Source organism: Vicia villosa, linkage group LG4 (assembly GCF_029867415.1).
Source record: "Vicia villosa cultivar HV-30 ecotype Madison, WI linkage group LG4, Vvil1.0, whole genome shotgun sequence".
Classification (NCBI taxonomy): Eukaryota; Viridiplantae; Streptophyta; class Magnoliopsida; order Fabales; family Fabaceae; genus Vicia; species Vicia villosa.
In genome coordinates this window covers 94,231,459-94,254,440 of record NC_081183.1, presented here as the reverse complement: position 1 = coordinate 94,254,440, position 22,982 = coordinate 94,231,459, and the positions used below count along the sequence as shown (strand labels likewise).

Here is a 22,982-nt window from a genome sequence, read left to right as displayed (position 1 = left end):
CTAGAGCAAGAGGGTGAAGAAAATTCAAAGCCATGGCCAAAGAATTCAAAGATTTTTATATTAAAAAATTCAAAGGTTCAAAGATCATCAATGCAAGATAGCTTAGCTTTGCAGCACATTCATTGCTTATAAATGAAGTAGAACACTTCACTAAGAGGACACACGAATTCAGAATCAAATCCATGCTTGTAACACACTTGTATCATACTTGAAATTTTGCAAGAAATTTGAAATTCGAATTTTAAGTTTCAGCTCAATTCAATCCAAATTAAATACTTAAACACGATCCCTGAACATCATTGAACCTTTCCAAATCAATTTCAAGCCTTGAAGCTCACTAAATCGAGCTCAAAAGCTCACGGTTTGTCCAAACTGAAATTTACAAAAATACTATTATTCATGCATAATCAATAAGATGTAATCCCATATTTGTGTTTATTTATGTGCCCTGATCGTTTCTGGAGCTTTAATTTAATTTTTATGAAGGCTTGAAGCATATACCATTTTAGGGTTCTTGGAGCGCGAAATGGGATCCTTCGATTTAGGCAAAATTAGAATAAACCAGAGGCATATTCAAGTTCAGTGGATCTGGACGAGTCAAATGGACATGTCGCGAAATATTTTTGTATAGGTTTGCCCCTATTCGTTATTTTGCAAGGATGAAGGAGGTGTATTACAGCGCTTTTGGTAAAAAACGCTGTTAAAAGTAGAGGCGAGAGGAAGAAGACGATGAGGTGTCATCTCCTGATTGGCTGATTCAAATTGGTTCGTGCGCGTTTTGATTTTCGTTTGCAGATGGATCACGTGTGACATGAAACACGCGTTAGCATGTACCCTCGCACCATCAGTCCTCAGATCTCATTAAAGTTTCATCCAATGTGCCAGAAGCTACAGCGCACCATGGACTCTCAAAGCTTTGCCACACAGAATCATAATTTAATATATTTTCTATTTTATTTAATTCTCTTTGGGAAATTATTTAAAAATATTTTTAAAAATCAGAAAAATACACAAAAAATATTTTTAGGTTAATAAAATATTGTATTAATTTTGTACACAAAAATATTTTATTTTTCTTAATAATTAATATATTTTGTTTAATTAATCAATATATATTCATTTATTTCATTTAAATTATTTCTAACCTATCAAAAAATCAGAAAAAAATATTTTATTTTATTAAATTTACTTTATATATTATAAACTAATTTTGTACATATTTAAAATATTTTTCTCTTTAAGCTTAATTTATGTGTATAATTATTTGTATAATTATATGTTAATTAACTTAATAATTTCTAAAAACAATTTCAAAAATCCCAAAAAAAATATTTTTATTTTAAAATTAACAAGCAATATGAACATATTTTAGACTTAATTTTTAGGTTTAAATTTTATTTCTACCTTTTTCTCATTTAATTAAATTAATCATGCATTAATTCTAATTAAAATCAATCATCAAAAATCCAAAAAACATTTTCCCTTTATCTTATTGCAATTTAAATTCATAGATAAGTGTATAGGTTGTCAAATTCATATAAATAGCGTAGTTTGCATTTCCCGCACAATCAGTGTAATAGCGTAGATTTACTTTCCGCATTTTACATTCCCGCATTTTAATTTCTGTACATATAAAACTGCGTGTATGTCAAGAACAAAAACTGAAGCGCTAGATCACTAATCTCAAAGATAAAAAATATCTGAAAATAAAACACAATCACACTTGCACCTCTTAGGGCAATCCCTCTGTTACTCTTTTCAAAAACAATTCTACTGTTTCAAATATAACTCAAATAATTTCTTTCTGTATCCAGTCAAAGAAAATTTTCTAAAAGAAAATAGGAAAGGACCTTATGAACTTAGGGTAGATCTCCTAATTGCTTGCTCAAATCAAACAAAACAACAAATGTTTCACATATCACTGTTTTTCAAACAAAACTTTCAAAAAAGACAACATTTTGTATATATCCAAACAAGGATCATTACGAAATTAAAGATCTTTTTTCAAAACATCTTTCGAAAGATAAAACACTTTGTATACATCCGCACAAGGATCATTACAAAGTTAATTTACAAAGGTATTTTAAAACCACATACAAGCATTTCAAAGCAAGATAAATAATTCAAACAAGTGAGCTAAGCAATTAAGAGCCCATGGATAACCATGGATACAAAGGGGTGCTAATACCTTCCCTTTGTATAACCTACCCCCGAACCCAAAAACACTTAAAGGTCTTTTTCTGTTTCTTTTATAAACCTTTCCTTAATTGGATAAAATAAAAGTCGGTGGCGACTCTCTGATTTTCAAAACTAAAAAAATAAAAGAAGAGTGAGTTCGTATATCACGAGAAAAACCGAGGACGACAGTGTAAAAGCCTTTTGAGGTTGTGTAAAATATAACATTTTTATCCCTAATTTAAAGGATAAAAGTGTAAGATAAAAGAATCTCACTGTGTGTGAGGATTGGACTAACCCTTTGGTGAACTAGTATAAATCTTTGTGTGTTCCTTCTTACCAGCCTTTTAATTCCTTTTATCTTTCTCACACACTTAAACTAAAATTTTTAAAAGGTCATTATTCAAACACCCCCCCTTTCTAGTGACATTTATTTTCAACAGAAGATCCAACCTCATACTGAAGACAAGAGATTGTGGATTCATTTCTTCCAAGAGAGTCTGTGTGGGACTCAAATGGAATGGTACTATCAGCTAGAGAGTGCCAGCACTCGCACCTGGGAAGACATGGCTGCTGCTTTCTACAAGCAATATCAATATAATGTTGACCTTGCACCTACTCGCATACAATTGCAAAGCATGTCTATGGGACCTACGGAAAGTTTCAAGGAGTACACTCAAAAGTGGAGAGATCTAGCTAGAAGAGTTCAACCTTCTTTGACTAATAGAGAATTGGTGGACATGTTCATGGGTACACTATGTTAGAATAAGATTTGTTCTGATCAATATTCTTAGTTTTGACGATAACAAGGATATGAATTGTGTATGAGATAATGTGGTACTCTAATACTATGCAATTTCCGTTTCAGGAATTATACAAAGAGTAAGCACAAAATCGGCGCAAGAAGCACTGACTCAGAAGGTTCAGCATGCATCATCAGAACATGGTCTGGCAAGACATCAGAAGATGGTAAAGCAGAATCAGAACATGGGTCTATGGAAGCATCAGAAGAACTTGAGATCAGAAGCAGAAGCACTGAAGTTCTCATGGTATCACGCTCAGAAGCACTTCAAGGTCTGAAGACAAGAAGATGCTATGCACCAAGCTGTTTGACTCTGATGATATTCAAACGTTGTATACACAAACATCAGATCAGAAGCAAGTACTAGATGGCAGGCTACGCTGACTCACAAAAGGAACGTTAGAAGCTATTAAAGGCAACGTCAGTAGACACAGCGGAAACAAGGCTCGAGGTAGTTAACAAAAGAGTGAAACATTAAATGCAATGCTGTACAGATTATGCAAAGCATTAAATGCTCCCAACAGTCATCTTCTCAAGTGCCTATAAATATGAAGTTCTGATGAGAAGCTACGTTACGAACTCTGAACCAACTTGCACATACGTTGTTCAATTCAAAAAGCTCTCAAACTACATCATCAAACTCACTACATTGCTGTTGTAATATATTAGTGAGATTAAGCTTAAACTTTAAGAGAAATATCACAGTTATGATTATAGCTTTTTTGAAGCATTGTAATACTCTTAGAATTTGTTTACATTAATTTGTAAAGAACTAGAGTGATCAGGGTGTTGATCAGTATACTCTAGCAAGTCTTAGAAGTTGTCTAAGCAGATTGTTCCTAGAGTGATCAGGTTGTGATCAGGATACTCTAGAAGACTTAGAGAGTCTCTAAGTGGAAAACCATTGTAATCAAGTGTGATTGGTGGATTAAATCCTCAGGTGAGGTCAATCATTCCAAGGGGGTCGACTGGAGTAGTTTAGTTAACAACGAACCAGGAGAAAAATCATTGTGCAAATTGTTTTTATCTTACAAGTTTTAAAGCTACACTTATTCAAACCCCCCTTTCTAAGTGTTTTTCTATCCTTCAATTGATACATAGCATATAGTGTTTCATGGCAAACGCATACATAACATGCACGGTTATCATTTAGATTAAGAATCTCAACATATACATTACATGCATCATGACATTACATGTCACTAACTTGGTTTTTCAGGTAGACGAATATACTCAGCAAGCTATTCTCAATCACATCCAGTATTCTCCAGGATTCTATTCAGACAAGCATTCCTCTCAGATATAATCAAGCCAAAGATTCATTCTGAAGAGATCTCTCTTCCAAAATCACCTATCAACTCAAAACAAGCAACGCAGACCTAAGTCGATACCTTGGACGGTTCCTTAATGATCTACCTTCAGATCTAAGTCGATACCTTAGACGGATCCTTAAAGCAAACAATCTTCATGATCTAAGCGGATACCTCAGACGGTTCCACAACGATCAACCTTCAAAGATCTAAAGCGGATACCTCAGACGGTTCCACAACGATCAACCTTCAAAGATCTAAAGCGGATATCTCAGACGGTTCCACAACGATCAACCTTCAAAGATCTAAAGAGGATATCTCAGACGGTTCCACAACGATCAGCTTCAAAGATCCAAAGCAGATACCTCAGACGGTTCCACAACGATCAACATTCAAAATCTAAAGCGGAAAAACTTTGGACAGTTCCGTAACGATCAGCCTCCAAGATTTAAAGCGGTAACCTTGGACGGTTCTGTAACGCTCAACGCAGAGGTTTTCAAATCCTTCATCAAGATATATTCAATGGATTCATTCTGATGAACAAACCATCAACCCATTCGCTAGATGGCATCTGAAAGCCCATCTCAGGTAATGTTTTGATCCGCCAACGATATTTCTCAAGCCACATTCAATGAAATTTCCAACATCACTTCTGGTGGAGGTTAGTGCAAATTTTCAGGGCATCTAAATATTCAATCATCTTCTACCTTCAGAATTCAATTAGTCTCTTCAAGTTTAAGAAGATTGAATAGGGGCAACTGTTATACCCCAAAAATTGCCCGCATCTTTTTCAGAAAGAAGGCAACAGATTTCTGTCTAAAAATTGGGAGTTTTATATAATCTTGGATTTTATTTCATAAATATCCTGATTTTATGAATACTCGGTTTTTAGAATATTTCTTATACGGTATTTTGGTTCGCTGTTGAATTTCATCTTACACAAACGCCAATTACTGTTTATCACTTCACACACGCTGTTTATTTGAGATTTATTTGCAGATAAATAGTACTGACGCAATTGGTACAGAATTAAATTTTGCAGGCGCAGAGTCCGGGGATTCAGACTGTGCTGGTAACAAGTAAATTATTATTAGTTTTTGTTTCCCACTAATTTTTGTACTATATTATTATTTTCAAAATCTCTTCTATTATTTTCAAAATCTCTTCCTTTCTTTTCAAATCTCTTTCTTTCAAATCAAATCCTAACTTTATTCCATACATCTCTCTTTTTCAAACCCTACCAAACACTTTCTTTCAAATCCTACTACCACTCAAATTTTCCTTTTTTGTACGGTATCACTTCATTCCCCAACGTCTCTATCCTTCTTTTCACTCTATAAATACCCCTCATTTTTTCCATAAATTCTCACATCAAATTTCACTCATTTCTCAAACTTCTACCTCATAATTATTTTCTCTTCTTCCCCGGCAAAAATGGCAAAGTGGATGGATACGTGTTTTCTTATGGTCGTCACTGTTTTGGTGGTGATCATGTCCTTTTTCTGTCTGCATAGTCCTGAAAAATGTGGACCTGGGTTGCTTACACTCCCATTCATCTATATGTTGTTATTTATAGCATGGGTTTTTAATCGTCATTTTTAAAGTTTTTCGTATCTTTCGCTTTCAAATAATGTACCGTTCATTATATTTGTCGTATTGTTCATTATATTATGTAATATTTGTACTGTCAGTATTAAATGTCGTACTATCTGTCGTACTGTCGTTTAATTATTAAGATAATATTATGTGTGTTTTCTGCTAGTTAAATATTTATTTTTCTGTGCATTAAATATTTTTCAAGGTTATTATCGGTAATTTCGTTCGCGTACAGTATATTCTATTTATTTATTTATTATGTTTGTGTTTTTCTAACAGCTCAGGTAAATAAATTTTCACCATTAACACAACAAAAAAAAAGAAAAAAACTAACTTTAACTGTTGAATTTTCACTTTAACTATTATGTTAATGCCCGGACAGCCAGTTAACAGTCAAACCCGCTGACAGCATAATTCTCCGTGTTTTGTACCATAAATCAAGTCAATCTTTTCCATTTCAAAAATTCCAAGATTTTTTTCTAGAAGTCTTCTGATAATCACATGATCAGCAGAGACTCAACATTGCACAAAAATCAGGTACCCTTAACTTTCTTCTACACAAACAGTCCCTAACTAGGGTTTTTGTTTTTTTAGGAGAATAAGTTTTTTGAGACCTCAAATGGATTTCATGGACCTCCATATGTCTCAAAGTACCACCAGACAAATTCTCAAACTTCAGTTCGCTCAGACGCATAGTCAGCATCTCAAACAGTCAACAGACGACCAGTTTGACCGAAAACTCAAAGACAGTCAAAAATGAAATTTTTTGTCAACATCCATATTTTGTCAAAAGATTCATCATTTGATTAATGGTTGATAATAATTCATCAAGAAAAGATCAGAAATCAACAAAACCCTAAGTTTCAAAATTAGGGTTTTCTCTTAAAAAGTCAACTGAACTTTGACCAGCCATAACTCTCTCCTCGTTCATTCAAAAAATTCCAACCAAAGCTTGTTTTGAAGGAAATTAAATTATCTTTCAAATGCAATTGATCCCATGGTCATTGGATTTACCATTTGGAAAATATGAGCCAGGACATTACAGGTCATTTTCAAAGTCAACAAAAAGTGGTTTTTTGTCAAAGGCCATAACATTAAGATAACTTCTCCAAATGCAAAAAAGTTTCCAAAGTAGCTTGTAGAGGACATCTTGAGGTTTCTAAAAAGTACAAGAACTCCTTCATATGATCAAAATTGAGGGAGATATTCCTTGTTGAAGTTAGCTATTTTTTGGGAAAATGCATAAAACTAGCATTGATCAAAATGATTTTTTTTCCAAAAGAGGCCAAGTTTTCATGATCCAAACATGTTCCCAATAATGTTAAAGGGCTTCCACGACCAACATTGGGCCCATAACATTTTTATTTCTTTTTTAATTTAATTTTATTACCTTTAAAATTAAATTAAAAAGAAATGGTGCAAGATCATTATCCAAAGCTTTTGTCTCTTGCTTGAGTCACCAAGGTAGTTTAACTTCTGCAATATAGAGATGGTACAGCAGGCCTAGAGCAAGAGGGTGAAGAAAATTCAAAGCCATGGCCAAAGAATTCAAAGATTTTTATATTAAAAAATTCAAAGGTTCAAAGATCATCAATGCAAGATAGCTTAGCTTTGCAGCACATTCATTGCTTATAAATGAAGTAGAACACTTCACTAAGAGGACACACGAATTCAGAATCAAATCCATGCTTGTAACACACTTGTATCATACTTGAAATTTTGCAAGAAATTTGAAATTTGAATTTTAAGTTTCAGCTCAATTCAATCCAAATTAAATACTTAAACACGATCCCTGAACATCATTGAACCTTTCCAAATCAATTTCAAGCCTTGAAGCTCACTAAATCGAGCTCAAAAGCTCACGGTTTGTCCAAACTGAAATTTACAAAAATACTATTATTCATGCATAATCAATAAGATGTAATCCCATATTTGTGTTTATTTATGTGCCCTGATCGTTTCTGGAGCTTTAATTTAATTTTTATGAAGGTTTGAAGCATATACCATTTTAGGGTTCTTGGAGCGCGAAATGGGATCCTTCGATTTAGGCAAAATTAGAATAAACCAGAGGCATATTCAAGTTCAGTGGATCTGGACGAGTCAAATGGACATGTCGCGAAATATTTTTGTATAGGTTTGCCCCTATTCGTTATTTTGCAAGGATGAAGGAGGTGTATTACAGCGCTTTTGGTAAAAAACGCTGTTAAAAGTAGAGGCGAGAGGAAGAAGACGATGAGGTGTCATCTCCTGATTGGCTGATTCAAATTGGTTCGTGCGCGTTTTGATTTTCGTTTGCAGATGGATCACGTGTGACATGAAACACGCGTTAGCATGTACCCTCGCACCATCAGTCCTCAGATCTCATTAAAGTTTCATCCAATGTGCCAGAAGCTACAGCGCACCATGGACTCTCAAAGCTTTGCCACACAGAATCATAATTTAATATATTTTCTATTTTATTTAATTCTCTTTGTGAAATTATTTAAAAATATTTTTAAAAATCAGAAAAATACACAAAAAATATTTTTAGGTTAATAAAATATTGTATTAATTTTTTACACAAAAATATTTTATTTTTCTTAATAATTAATATATTTTGTTTCATTAATCAATATATATTCATTTATTTCATTTAAATTATTTCTAACCTATCAAAAAATCAGAAAAAAAATATTTTATTTTATTATATTTACTTTATATATTATAAACTAATTTTGTACATATTTAAAATATTTTTCTCTTTAAGCTTAATTTATGTGTATAATTATTTGTATAATTATATGTTAATTAACTTAATAATTTCAAAAAACAATTTCAAAAATCCCAAAAAAATTATTTTTATTTTAAAATTAACAAGCAATATGAACATATTTTAGACTTAATTTTTAGGTTTAAATTTTATTTCTACCTTTTTCTCATTTAATTAAATTAATCATGCATTAATTCTAATTAAAATCAATCATCAAAAATCCAAAAAACATTTTCCCTTTATCTTATTGCAATTTAAATTCATAGATAAGTGTATAGGTTGTCAAATTCATATAAATAGCGTAGTTTGCATTTCCCGCACAATCAGTGTAATAGCGTAGATTTACTTTCCGCATTTTACATTCCCGCATTTTAATTTCTGTACATATAAAACTGCGTGTATGTCAAGAACAAAAACTGAAGCGCTAGATCACTAATCTCAAAGATAAAAAATATCTGAAAATAAAACACAATCACACTTGCACCTCTTAGGGCAATCCCTCTGTTACTCTTTTCAAAAACAATTCTACTGTTTCAAATATAACTCAAATAATTTCTTTCTGTATCCAGTCAAAGAAAATTTTCTAAAAGAAAATAGGAAAGGACCTTATGAACTTAGGGTAGATCTCCTAATTGCTTGCTCAAATCAAACAAAACAACAAATGTTTCACATATCACTGTTTTTCAAACAAAACTTTCAAAAAAGACAACATTTTGTATATATCCAAACAAGGATCATTACGAAATTAAAGATCTTTTTTCAAAACATCTTTCGAAAGATAAAACACTTTGTATACATCCGCACAAGGATCATTACAAAGTTAATTTACAAAGGTATTTTAAAACCACATACAAGCATTTCAAAGCAAGATAAATAATTCAAACAAGTGAGCTAAGCAATTAAGAGCCCATGGATAACCATGGATACAAAGGGGTGCTAATACCTTCCCTTTGTATAACCTACCCCCGAACCCAAAAACACTTAAAGGTCTTTTTCTGTTTCTTTTATAAACCTTTCCTTAATTGGATAAAATAAAAGTCGGTGGCGACTCTCTGATTTTCAAAACTAAAAAAATAAAAGAAGAGTGAGTTCGTATATCACGAGAAAAACCGAGGACGACAGTGTAAAAGCCTTTTGAGGTTGTGTAAAATATAACATTTTTATCCCTAATTTAAAGGATAAAAGTGTAAGATAAAAGAATCTCACTGTGTGTGAGGATTGGACTAACCCTTTGGTGAACTAGTATAAATCTTTGTGTGTTCCTTCTTACCAGCCTTTTAATTCCTTTTATCTTTCTCACACACTTAAACTAAAATTTTTAAAAGGTCATTATTCAAACACCCCCCCTTTCTAGTGACATTTATTTTCAACAGAAGATCCAACCTCATACTGAAGACAAGAGATTGTGGATTCATTTCTTCCAAGAGAGTCTGTCTGGGACTCAAATGGAATGGTACTATCAGCTAGAGAGTGCCAGCACTCGCACCTGGGAAGACATGGCTGCTGCTTTCTACAAGCAATATCAATATAATGTTGACCTTGCACCTACTCGCATACAATTGCAAAGCATGTCTATGGGACCTACGGAAAGTTTCAAGGAGTACACTCAAAAGTGGAGAGATCTAGCTAGAAGAGTTCAACCTTCTTTGACTAATAGAGAATTGGTGGACATGTTCATGGGTACACTATGTTAGAATAAGATTTGTTCTGATCAATATTCTTAGTTTTGACGATAACAAGGATATGAATTGTGTATGAGATAATGTGGTACTCTAATACTATGCAATTTCCGTTTCAGGAATTATACAAAGAGTAAGCACAAAATCGGCGCAAGAAGCACTGACTCAGAAGGTTCAGCATGCATCATCAGAACATGGTCTGGCAAGACATCAGAAGATGGTAAAGCAGAATCAGAACATGGGTCTATGGAAGCATCAGAAGAACTTGAGATCAGAAGCAGAAGCACTGAAGTTCTCATGGTATCACGCTCAGAAGCACTTCAAGGTCTGAAGACAAGAAGATGCTATGCACCAAGCTGTTTGACTCTGATGATATTCAAACGTTGTATACACAAACATCAGATCAGAAGCAAGTACTAGATGGCAGGCTACGCTGACTCACAAAAGGAACGTTAGAAGCTATTAAAGGCAACATCAGTAGACACAGCGAAAACAAGGCTCGAGGTAGTTGACAAAAGAGTGAAACATTAAATGAAATGCTGTACGGATTACGAAAAGCATTAAATGCTCCCAACGGTCATCTTCTCAAATGCCTATATATATGAAGTTCTGATGAGAAGCTAAATAGAACACTGGTGCATAATACAGAAACGCTGTCAAATTCAAAAGCTCTCAAAATTCATCATCAAGCTCACTACATTGCTGTTGTAATATATTAGTGAGATTAAGCTTAAACTTTAAGAGAAATATCACAATTGTGATTATAGATTTTAAGAAGAATTGTAATACTCTTAGAATTTGTTTACATTAATTTGTAAAGATCTATAGTGATCAGGTTGTTGATCAGTATACTCTAGCAAGTCTTAGAAGTTATCTAAGCAGTTTGTTCCTAGAGTGATCAAGTTGTGATCAGGATACTCTGGAAGACTTAGAGTCTTTCTAAGTGGAAAACCATTGTAATCAGGTGTGATTAGCGGATTAAATCCTCAGTTGGGGTAAATCACTCCAAGGGGGTGGACTGGAGTAGTTTAGTTAACAGCAAACCAGGATAAAAATCATTGAGAAAATTGTTTTTATCTTACAAGTTTTAAAGCTACACTTATTCAAACCCCCCCTTTCTAAGTGTTTTTCTATCCTTCAATTGGCATCAGAGCGCCGGTTCTAAGGTGCAAGCACTTAAACGTGTTTAGAAAAGATTCAGGAAGAGAAAAACGCTTCAGTAAAAGATGGCTGGTGAAATTCCAACAACTACATCTACATCTGGCTCTACTGAGCAATATAATGGTAACAATGGTTACACTAGACCACCAGTATTTGATGGTGAAAATTTGAATACTAGAAAGATAAACTGGAAAGTTATTTCCTTGGTCTAGATGGTGAACTATGGGATCTTCTGATGGATGGTTACAAACATCCAGTAAAAGCTACAGGCGTAAGGCTTACCAGACAAGAAATGGATGATGATCAAAAGAAGCTTTTCAAGAATCATCATAAATGTAGGACTGTTTTGCTGAATGCTATTTCTCATGCTGAGTATGAGAAGATATCTAATAGGGAAACTGCCTATGATATATATATGAGTCATTGAAAATGACCCATGAGGGAAATGCTCAAGTCAAGGAGACTAAAGTTCTTGCTCTAATCCAGAAATATGAAGCCTTCAAGATGGAGGATGATGAAGATATTGAGAAGATGTTCTCAAGATTTCAAACGCTAAATGCTGGATTGAGAGTTCTGGATAAAGGCTACACCAAGGCTAATCATGTAAAGAAGATCATCAGAAGCTTACCCAGAAGATGGGGTCCAATGGTGACTGCATTCAAGATTGCCAAGAATCTGAATGAGGTTTCTTTGGAAGAGCTAATTAGTGCCTTGAGAAGCCATGAGATAGAGCTGGATGCAAACGAGCCTCAAAAGAAAGGTAAGTCTATTGCATTAAAATCTAATTTTAAGAAATGCACTAGCGCTTTTCAGGCAGAAGAAGTAGATTATGAGGAATCAGAATCAGAAGAAGAAGATGAACTGTCCATGATCTCCAGAAGGGAAACCAACTCTGGAAGAGCAAGCAAAGGAAGTTCAAGAGCTTCAGAGGTTCAAAGAAATTTGAAGGAGGAGAATCTTCAGGTGGCAGAAGATCTGACAAGAAGAAAGTTGTCTTCTATGAGTGCAATGAGCCTGGACACTTCAAGAATGAATGTCCAAAACTTCAGAAGGAGAATCCCAAGAAGAAGTTTCATAAAAAGAAAGGTCTTATGGCAACATGGGATGATTCTGAATCTGAATCAGAATCAGACTCTAAAGGAGAGCAAGCCAACTTTGCACTAATGGCCACAGTGGATGATGGATCAGAATCTACATCAGAATTAGATTCTGAAGAGGTATTTTCTGAACTATCTAGAGATGATTTAGTTTCCAGCTTGACTGAACTTCTGGAACTCAAGGCTCACCTTGTGACACCCCTTTTTATACCCCAAAATATTTAACATATAATCAGAGAATAACATGCATACAATTCAAAAGGGTGTCACATCGATGCTTTTAGAAGAACAAAAAACCTTACAAAAAACTGACAGCATTTAACTACATAGCACAATACTCCTGGTCATTTAATAACACTCAATATCAAATCACAATTTAACCTGGATATGCATTCACAGCGGAAAATATGATACTCATGTGATTTATAATGATTCATGTCCCATACCATGATCATACATCGAATAATAATCTCAATTCAACATAAACTTAATCAAAAGGTTTGGCTTGTAAGCCTCTCAAAAGACATGTAACCAATAAATAAGTTCACCAGTCATAGCATAATACATACGCAAATATAACATGAGTTCAATACACCTAGTCTACCCAGTGTTACATGACTAGAGCATCGACTCACTACCTAGTCTCCAATAACCAAGGAAGAACCTTCGGATAAGTCACACGCGGCTACTAAACTCCAGGACCTGCATGTCGCCAAACGAGGGCAACATTAAAACAGAAGGGTGAGAATACGAACCATTAGGAAGAAAGTATAACAGAATATAATGGTTAAATCAACACTTCAAACTTAAATAGTTTAATATTTCAATTCTACTATTATATTCTCAATTAAGCACACAATCATAATTCTCACATATTCACACATCTAATCAAATATGTATTCAAACTTCACTCGTTTCAATTATCAAACTCATACACATATCACGACTACATCAACTTCACATACTCAATTATCGCATAATTTTAATGTGACTCAATGCAAGATATGTGACGCTATGCATGTGGTACCAAATTGTGAACCTAAGGTTTCACCGCTTTCCGATTCAATATCTAGAATCCAAGCCACGCTTCCGATCCGGACAAGACCAAAGCCCACCAAACGTAAACATATAGTTTACCGCTTCCGATTCACTTTAGAATCTAAGCCTCGCTTTTGTTTCAAAGCAAACCACCTTTGTTTCAAGGCATCCATGATATGAATGTATGTACAATGTTAATCAAACATATGCAATTAAGATCATCTCTACCATCTTAATATTTAGCATATCACAATAATTCACTCAATGAATTATCCACAATATTGTACACAACATTCTCATCACATAAGCATTATTCACATACAATAATCAACACACAATTCCAATCCACCATTTCAATTAACACTAGTAGTTAACACTCTCATATGCTAACTCACAATTTTGTCAATTTTGTATGGTTCACTCACTTTCATATTAAACCAACAAGACATTAGTATTTTTATCAATTAGCTATATTTCTAAAATTCAATTATAGGACTGTAATAGAATTACAATCCAGTTACTATCCTTATGAGGGTATTTTAGTTTACTTAGAAATCAATTGCATTTCACACATGCTTACTTACTAATTAGTCTAAACATGTATGTACATATTATATATATATATATATATATATATATATATATATATATATATATATATATATATATATATATATATATATATATATATATTTCCATTTAATGAATTGTGAGTGTAGCCCACTTTTCCATTTAGGTTCAATATCTAATATCAGTGGCATATTCATATAAAGAAATAAAAGGGTGGTGGTCTCATTTTTAAATAAATTAGACGCTACAGGGAGCATCACAATTGGTGTTCATTTGGAAAAAGGTAGCAGGCCCACGTTTTTAATTCATTGGGCATTAATTAGTAGCAGCAGCACTTTCCATTCATTTATCATGTGAATGCGCTACAGTAAAGAATTAGCAAGTGTACATTGAAGTCTCACTTTTGTTTCATTGGTCAACTACCGCGGCAGTATTCAAAGAGAAGGGATGTTGGTGACTCATAATTTTCACTTGAATCAATGGCATCTTTATATATATTCCTTTCTAGTCAAATTCGGAGCAAGCATAGGGAAAAGGGGAGGATATTAATTGGTTCCCCATGTGAACTACACAATAGCAAGTAGCCATAACACCACCTTTCATTGATCTGTCGTTACAGTAAGTGTCACAGCAACCACATGCCATTGGTATTCGCTACATACTGTAGCTCATGAACTTTTCTAATTTAAAAAAAAAAACAAACGCTGTTTGCTTGTGGTACATTCACGGTTTTTTTCCAATGTATCGGTACACCCACCACTACTCCACCCCCCCATTTTCGTTCCTAAAAAATATATATATGAACACAGGTATCTGTTTCCAGTATTACATCTTGTTTTCAAATCCAAATTCTCTGCAGATTTCAATATACTAACAGAAATTAAAACACATACTTTATAAGATTTAACTATGAATAAATATAATATGCTAATCTAACAATTACCCCATTATACTAACCCACAATGATTAGGGATTCTCTGTAACATCTCATACATAACTGACTAGTATATTATGCACGAAACGTTAAAATTGATATTGAGTACATACAAAAGCTATAGTTATAGGAAGATCCATATAAAATACAACATGAAATTCTACTAAGAAGCATAATACGCGAGTCTTCAATGGATCTTGCACAGCGGAATGTCAAAACCAACGAGGTCTTCGAGCCAACACCACTTCCAAGTCTTCAGTCCAAACCTGTTACTGACCAAACGCTACTAACTGCACCTGAAAAAAAAATATAAGTTGATTGGGGTGAGATTACTAAATCTCAGTGAGTCCTCCTATCCTATGGGTCCACTCGGCTCTACAGGGTACATGCATCACAAACCGAATCCACCATTGATCCGGGGTTTATCCTCACATTCGGTACAAGTACGGAGCAAACACATGAATCGTCCACCATAGGAGTCATCGCATCACAGTACACAAACAGTACAACAAATACGTATGCACACCCATACCCATGTACGGGGAATCCAGAAGTGGTAACAATCAAACTACCAAGGCTGCACGCACACCCTCGGTGGGTTCACCCATGCCTATTTGTCAAGAGACTTGCACAAGCACCCTGCAAGAGTGATTAAATGGGTTCACACAAGCCTACTTGGCTGCGAGATGACCTTGCCTAAGAGGCGACACCGTCCCATTAACCATCTGTACGCACGTGGTGTTAACAGCAAGTGCAACACGCCGTCTCGACGCATGAGCCCATCCGGGTAGGAACCTAATGATGTAGCCTACATGACATCACTAGAGATGGTTTACCTGTTATGCGTAGGCTTACTTAGCCGCATAACGCCATCATACCGAGCACGCGAGTGTGTACACAGCAAGTGAGTAAAATGCCTCCAGACCCTCACAAGCACACTACAACGGTAGTTCAGGTGTGTTAGTCATACCAAGAACGCTAATGTGTTAACAGCAAGTGAGTAAAACCCCGTACGGAAACTCACGAGCACATCGCAATGGTAATTGGAAACTAGTCCATATACAATGGTGCCTTACCACCTAGTAGTGGCCCACTTCGATTCTAGCATACCACACGCATAACAAGCGTCAATCACACAATACAATCAATCTCGAATGTTTAACCGAAACAACGGAATTTAATGATCATTATCACACAAGGCATCATGCCACAAACAAACAACCATCTCCGAACGTCAATCGAACGGACGGATAAACATAATATGATCATCATAAAGCATATCAATATAACGCATTAATTAATGATCCGCATATTGAGAATCAACACATCCATGATCATTAACATCATTAACATGTTCAATTATAATTTAAACAAGTCTCACACGACTAAGGAGGCGTTCGGTTCTCTATTCAGAACGGAACTGCTCTCGGGGGAGTTAGTAACGTAAAATCTCGCCCGACGAGGCGCACTAAGTAGGGTTCCAATATTATTAAATCACACATTCTGATTTGGGGATAAATTTTATTAGAAAGTACACGTCGCTAGCTTTCCAACGATATAAAGTTTGCGTAATTCCGATACCCGAGCCGAAAGTTACGAATTTCCGAAGTTGCTGATTTTTCCCCCCTGCGCCCAGGGTATCCGATTACCCAGAGTCCAGTAACCGATTACTGGCTCTAAAACAGCCCAGAATTGCATTTTTAACAGCGTAATCGGTTACCCAAAGACCCGTAACCGATTACTCTGCATCAGAATGTGTTTTTCAGCATTTTAAGGGTTCTAAATCCATTCTAACTTTAATTCAAACTAACCCAACATGCTATAACATTCTAAATCATATTTCTAGCTACACATACAATCCATAAACGAATTCCAACATATTGTAATGACCCAAAGCATACATTATCATCATGGAAACATATTTTTACCATTCAATTAAGCATGCAATATGTTTATCTCAATCTAAACCCTTGACATGCATTTTTTTCCCAAATCCTACCCAAGTTCTATCTAAAGGACTCACCTTGGATTGATAGAAGTTTAGATGATGAACATGCTGCAATTGAGTTCCTATCTTGACCAAAACTCCAACTCCAAACTCATCAAACCCATAGCCCATTCTTCATCACATTCAGCATGCATGTCCCAACTTCAAACTCGTTTTTCTCCTTCAAAACAGAAGCTATAAATGCGAATCGTAGGTGCAAATCGAAGAGAAATTTGTTAGCTTTTCAATGGGACCAGAATCGTCACGATCGGAGTTACGAGTTGAGAGATATACCTGATTTAGTGGAGCTGTATCAAGAGTTGCGAAAATGCAATTGATGAACTTGAGTTCCCCTTTCTTTCCATGCTTCTAAGTTCTCTCCCTCATAAATTCTGATTTTGGAAAAGTTACTACCAAACAATACCTTAAGTCCTCATGCAAGTAATGATTAAGGTCCAATGTGCCCCTCAACTAAGCCAAAATTACCACTTTGCCATTTGGTTTGCTTCTAACCAATCTCATTCCATGTCAACTAACCACTTCTTGAATTAGGGATTAAATCTACAACTCCCTCTTGGCACTTCATATACATATAATCTTGTTTGGATTATGTGGGGTATTACATTCTCCCCCTTACCTCTTGTTTTCTCTTCCAAAACCCTAGCTTCCTCTTCTTGTTCCTCTCTTCCACTTCTATTCTTGAAAACCAGCAAAATGATAAATGATGTTTCTACCCCTTATTTCCTCTCTTACTATCTTTATTTATTATATTGGGCTTTAAAATTAATAACACCCCCTAATTGCTTATCACTCCAATAAATAGGCCCAATTAATCTAACTCTCTAATAACTTAATTAATTCTATTAAACACAAATGCACTCAAGTTTAATTAATTAAAGTAATGATTAAATCTCATAACTATTAAATAATTAATTTAACACACCAAAAGTATAAAATAATATAATAAAATAAATACTATATAAAAAAAAACGGGTTGTTACAACTCTCCCCAACTTAAAAGATTTTCGGCCTCGAAAATTACCTCAAACAAACAACTCCGGATACGATTCCTTCATCTTATCCTCGAGTTCCCAAGTGATGTTTCCATCGGCGACTCCGCCCCATATTACTTTCACCAAAGTGATCTCCTTACCACGAAGCTTCTTCACCTCACGATCTTCAATTCGCATAAGTGCTGTATCAACTGTCAAATTATCTCTCACTTGAACATCGTCCAACTGAACAACATGTGATGGATCTGCAATATATCTCCTTAATTGAGACACATGGAACACATCATGGAGATTAGAAAGAGACGGTGGCAACGCAATTCGATAAGCTACTTCACCCACTCTTTCCGAAATTTGGTAAGGACCAATAAACGTGGCGTCAACTTACGCGACTTCAACGCTCTACCAACTCCCGTTATGGGCGTAATACTAAGAAACACATGATCATCCTTCTCAAACTCAAGAGCTTTCCTTCTCTTATCATGGTAACTCTTTTGGCAGCTTTGAGAAGCCTTCATCTTCTCTTGAATTATCTTGACTTTATCCGTAGTCTCTTGAATCAATTCGGGTCCAACCACAGCACTCTCTCCCGACTCGTACCAACACAAAGGAGTTCTACACCTCCTACCATAAAGCGCTTCGAAAGGTGTCATCCCAATACTAGAATGAAAACTGTTGTTATAAGTAAACTCGATTAAAGGCAAGAAACTATCCCAATTTCCTCCTTGTTCCAAAACACAAGACCTTAAGAGATCCTCAAGTGATTGAATAGTCCTCTCCGTTTGTCCATCGGTTTGCGGATGGTACGCTGAACTCAAACGCAACTTCGTACCCAATGCGCTTTGCAAACCTTCCCAAAATCTCGAAGTAAACCTCGGATCTCTATCAGAAACAATACTCGATGGAATACCATCCAAGCACACAATTCTCTCGATGTATAACTTAGCAAGTCTCTCAATTGAATAATCCATCCTCATCGGAATAAAATGAGCACATTTAGTCAATCTATCCATGACGACCCAAATTGCCTCACAATTACTCGATGTCCTCGGCAAACCTGAAACAAAATCCATGGATATACTATCCCATTTCCACTCGGGAATAGATAGCGGTTGCATCAAACCAGATGGTTTTTGATGTTCAATCTTTGACTTTTGACAAGTCAAGCAAGAATACACAAATTCTGCTATGTCCTTCTTCATACCTTGCCACCAAAACATTTTCCTCAGGTCTTGATACATTTTAGTAGCGCCCGGATGAATACTCAAACCACTTCTATGTCCTTCCTCAAGAATCCTCTTTCTCAAGTTCGCAACATCTGGAACACAAACCCGATCACGACACCTCATAATACCATTCTCATCAATCCGGAAGTCACCACCTCTTCCTTGATTAATCAATGCGAATCGATCAACCAAACTCAAATTAGCTTTCTGTCCTTCTCGAATCTCATCCAAAATACCACTAGTAACCTTCAACATACCAAGCTTCATACCACTAGAAGTCTCTTCGCATAATAAACTCAAGTTTCTAAATTGTTCCAACAATTCAAACTCTCGAATCATCAACATAGACATGTGCAATGACTTCCTACTCAATGCATCGGCTACAACATTCGCTTTACCAGGATGATAATTTAAACCAAAATCGTAGTCCTTCAAGAACTCTAACCATCTTCTTTGTCTCATATTTAACTCCTTCTGATCGAACAAGTACTTCAAGCTCTTGTGATCACTGAACACATCAAACCTTGATCCAAACAAATAATGTCTCCAGAACTTTAACACAAACACCACAGCTGCTAACTCCAAATCATGTGTAGGATAATTCCTCTCTTGAACTTTGAGTTGCCTTGAAGCATAAGCTACAACTTGTCCCTTTTGCATTAGAACACCTCCCAATCCCAACAAAGAAGCATCACAGTATACCACGAAAGGTTCTAACGGATCCGATAAAATCAAAATGGGAGCAGAAGTCAATCTTCTCTTAAGTTCTTGGAAATTCTCTTCACATTGCGAAGTCCAAATAAAGGCTTGTCCCTTTCTAGTCAACTGCGTCAACGGTAACAACAACTTAGAAAAACCCTCAATGAACTTCCTGTAATAGCCAGCCAATCCAAGAAAACTTCTAATCTCAGCAACAGACTTAGGAGCTTCCCATTGGGATACAGCTTCTATCTTCGAAGGATCAACAAAAATACCTCCACTTGAAATCACATGCCCAAGAAAGCTTACTTCACTTAACCAAAATTCACATTTAGATAGCTTAGCAAATAACTTCTTCTCTTTCAACACGGACAAAACAACCCTCAAATGCTCAGCATGCTCCTCCTCACTCTTAGAGTAAATCAACATGTCATCAATGAATACCACAACAAACTTATCCAGGTGGTCATGGAAGATTCTATTCATATATTCCATGAACACACCAGGTGCATTAGTCACACCAAACGGCATCACAGAATATTCGTAATGACCATACCTCGTCTGAAAAGCAGTTTTTTGAATATCTTCTGTTCTAACACGAATCGGATGATAACCAAACCTCAAATCAATCTTGCTAAACACACAAGCTCCAACCAACTGATCCATCAGGTCATCAATTCTCGGAAGTGGATATCGCTTCTTAATCGTCACTTTGTTCAATTGTCTATAATCAACACATAATCTCATCGAACCTTCTTTCTTCTTGACTAATAGAACAGATGCACCCCACGGCGATACACTAGGACGAATAAATCTCTTCTCAAGCAATTCTTCTAGTTGACTCTTCAACTCTTTCAACTCTGAAGCGGACATCCTATATGGAGCCATCGACACAGGACTAGTTCCAGGAACTAAATCAATCGAAAACTCAACTTCTCGTTCTGGTGGTAAATCAATTATATCATCAGGAAATACCTCCGCAAATTCACAGACTATAGGCAATTCCTTAATGGTTCTCTTCTCGCGCACCTCTAAGGTTGCTATCAACATAAACAATTCAGCTCTATCTTGAACTGATTCGTCGACTTGCTTAGCGGATAGGAACAAGTCTTCTTTAATACAATTCTCAGGAAAGATGACTGTCTTATCAAAACAGTTGATATACACACGATTAAATTCCAACCAATTCATGCCCAGAATCACATCGAGCTGTTCTAAAGGAAGACAAACTAAATCGATCCCGAAATCCCTACCAAAGATACTCAATGGACAATTCAAGCATACATGAGAAGTAGAAACAGAACCCATAGCAGGTGTATCAATAACCATACTTCTACGCATATCAGATAATACGAGATTCAATCTTCTAGCACAATCCAAGGAAATGAAAGAATGTGTCGCACCAGTATCAATAATAGCAATCAAAGGTGTATCATTAATGAAGCACGTACCTTGAATTAGCCTCTCATCAGTAGTGGCTCCCGCACCAGACAGTGCGAACACTTTTCCTTTTGCTTGCTCCTTCTTTGGCTTGTCACATTTTGTACTAACGTGACCTTTCTCTCCACAGTTGAAACAAGTCACATTCGAACCACCTCTACAATTAGTAGCTATGTGACCATACTTGCCACACTTGAAACAAGTAGTAACCTCTTTCTTGCACTCAACAGCTTTATGACCCTCAACTCCACATTTGAAACACTTAAGTTGAGTAGAAGATCCTCCCCAACTTGGCTTCTTGCCAAAACCAGCTTATTTCCTCTTGTCATCATACGGTTTCCCACGATCCTGACTCTTTCCTTTCAAACTCTTGTAGATAAAGGCACTCTTTCTACTATCCTCATCATAAATCCGACTCTTGTTAACCAATTCAGTAAAACGGGTAATCTGTTGGTAACCAATAGCCTTCTTGATATCATGTCTCAAGCCATTCACAAACTTCAAACATTTAGATCTCTCAGCATTAGCAGTATTATAGTGGGGACAATACTTGATAAGCTCCTGAAACTTAGCAGCATAAACAGCAACGGTACCATTTCCTTGCTTCAACTCAAGGAACTCCACCTCTTTCTTCCCACGACAAGCTTCAGGAAAATATTTCTCCAAGAAGACATCACGGAAAAGATCCCAAGTAACCTCAATGCCATCTTCTTCAAACCTCTGAAGATTGTTGTTCCACCAATCTTCAGCTTCCTTTTCCAGCATATGAGTACCAAACTGCACTCTTTGAGCATCAGTACAGTTCATGACTCTGAAGATCTTCTCAATCGCCTTCATCCAAGCTTGAGCTTTATCAGGTTCATCTTCACCTTCAAAAACAGGAGGATTGTTCCTCTGGAATCTCCCTAAAGCACGGTACTCATCATCATCTCCATTTCGGTTACCAGCATTCGCTTGAGGAATCTGACCAATGGAGCCAGCCAACATCCTCAACGCCTCAGCAATAGCATCATCATTCCTGCCTGCAACCATCGTCCTAGTCAACCAAACAACCAGACAAACAGTATCGATCGTGTCAGATACACAAATCAAATACAACAAGATAAGAAAACATTAAAGACTGTTGACAAACTGGTCGACCATGCTCTGATACCACTAATGTAACACCCCTTTTTATACCCCAATAGATTTAACATATAATTAGAGAATAACATGCATACAATTCAAAAGGGCGTCACATCGATGCTTTTAGAAGAACTAAAAACCTTAAAAAAAACTGACAACATATAACTACACAGCACAATACTCCTGGTCATTTAATAACACTCAATATCAAATCACAATTTAACCTGGATATGAATTCACAGCGGAAAATATGATACTCATGTGATTTATAATGATTCATGTCCCATACCATGATCATACATCGATTAATAATCTCAATTCAACATAAACATAATCAAAAGGTTTGGCTTGTAAGCCTCTCAAAAGACATGTAGCCAATAAATA

General features: G+C 35.7%; 1 long non-coding RNA gene across 2 annotated transcripts; it reads right to left on the bottom strand.

Moving 5' to 3' along the window:
• Nucleotides 1–12,955: 12,955 nt before the first annotated feature.
• LOC131599362 (uncharacterized) lies at nucleotides 12,956–17,482 on the bottom strand. 2 transcript variants are annotated; one of them, XR_009282724.1, is made up of 3 exons: nucleotides 17,393–17,482; nucleotides 17,135–17,293; nucleotides 12,956–13,271 (listed from the first exon to the last, which is right to left on the bottom strand). It is a non-coding gene; the product is annotated as an uncharacterized LOC131599362 (long non-coding RNA). The 2 variants fall into 2 exon arrangements; XR_009282725.1 differs by lacking the exon at nucleotides 12,956–13,271 and adding an exon at nucleotides 14,988–15,407.
• Between the last annotated feature and the right edge of the window lie 5,500 nt (nucleotides 17,483–22,982).